A 1709-nucleotide genomic window follows, 5' to 3' on the forward strand; every position below is an offset into this window, starting at 1 on the left:
TGGCTGTGACGTGACTTGAAAAACCGAATTCATGACAGCACCTCAAGTTTAAGAAGGATTTTTTCTTGAACTCAAGGTACATTTGGCCAACATTCCACATCCTCGAAAATTTTAATCTCTTTGTTTTGGATTAAAACACAAACTGAAGAAAAACATGCAAAAAAAAACCCATATATTTAAAATATTAAATAATTTTAAAAAAGCAAGAGCAACTTTAAATAAAAACAGATTTATCTGTCTCGAAACCTCTGTTTTCCTCATAATAAACCTCTCAAATCTAATAAAGTCTTCAAGTATTTACAGTAACTGATGATTTAAATGTTAGAAATATATTTATTTTTAAATATATTTAGTTTTAATCTTTATTTTATTCAACAATAATCATGATTTTAAAAAAAAAATCTGTTTTAGGAAGGAGCAGTGCAAGTCTAACCAGGTTTTATCTCTGAAGATGTTTTGATTTCAGGAGATTTTCATGAGTTTGTTCGGTCTGATCCAAACTAACAAAAATTAAAAAATATTTTTGTCCTAACTGTGACGTGGAAGGAAAATGATTCACAATGTTCCAAGTTAGTACAAATAAAAATCTGTAAAATGTGGAGTTCTGTTCAATTTGTCTTTTTATTTGTATCATTTATTAAACCAAACATTTGTTTTCCACTTCAGACCTTTGTGTTGCTTTGTGTCGTTCTCATGTAAATAAAATACTTTTATTGTAATTTAACAAAAGAAAAGAAGTTCAAGCTTTTAAGGACGTATTCACACCTGAAGGTCTGGTAGACTCGGTTCGATTCAGAACCAAAACATTTGTTTACATTTTCAGTTGGTGTTGTTCACATTCACACAGCTCTGTTTCAAACTAAAGCCTGTGATCAACCTGTTTCCACCCTCACCTGTGGGGGCGCTGCAGCAAGAAGCACTGAAAGAATCAACATGAAAACCTCAGAAGAAGTCATGAAACCCAACTTCCTTCTTCACAAAATGTCAACATGGAGTGACATCAGATTTTAGTGGTTGTAGGATTTATTTTCTGTTTTTGGCTAAATGTGTCAAACAGTCTTCAACAAGATATGAGTAACTTCATTGCGGTTATTACCCAGAATGCCCTGCGTTATAGTCCACTTCCTGCTTTCAGAGCGGTCTCTGGTCGTCGGTGGAGATGGGGCTCTAGAGTTCTTAGAGCGAACTAAACATCTGGTGTGAATGCACACTTACAGRACACACTTCAGAACTGTAAACTGACAAAACGCCTGTTTGAAGCTTTTTCTTTTAGATGACATTCATGCCTCCATTTGGACCAACATAACGACACAAACTGACACTTGAAGCAGTAAATTACTCTAAACACTAATAAAAACACTTCTTTTATTTACTGGCTCTTCATAGAAACCAGCAGAACTCATGAAAACCTCCGTTTTTCTTTCTAACCATCAGAAAAGCTCAATAAAAACGTGCTGTTTTGTGATCATATGTTTTATTTTTAAGCCTAAATCACCTCATGTGATGTACACAAGAGAAATACATCTATTTGTTTTATTTAAAGGGATCCATGGTTAGTTGTAACATAAGATTTTATTTGATAAACATTTATTTTAACTGTAAAATAAAGACGGTAATAATACTGTAGGATGTTTAGTTTTGTAAATTTTTTTAATTTTTAACACGGACGGAGCCATTTTATTTCCACACAAAGCATTCTGGGTAAATGA

General features: G+C 33.0%; 1 long non-coding RNA gene across 1 annotated transcript in view; it reads right to left on the minus strand.

Moving 5' to 3' along the window:
* Positions 1–1005: 1005 nt before the first annotated feature.
* The window catches only part of LOC106530149 (uncharacterized), a 1046-nt gene continuing 342 nt past the window's right edge, over positions 1006–1709 (minus strand). Inside the window, exon 2 of the long non-coding RNA XR_001311733.1 lies at positions 1006–1495. This is a non-coding gene — a long non-coding RNA (uncharacterized LOC106530149). The remainder of the gene's footprint in view (positions 1496–1709) is intronic.

This window comes from Austrofundulus limnaeus, unplaced genomic scaffold (genome assembly GCF_001266775.1).
Source record: "Austrofundulus limnaeus strain Quisiro unplaced genomic scaffold, Austrofundulus_limnaeus-1.0 Scaffold495, whole genome shotgun sequence".
Lineage (NCBI taxonomy): Eukaryota > Metazoa > Chordata > Actinopteri > Cyprinodontiformes > Rivulidae > Austrofundulus > Austrofundulus limnaeus.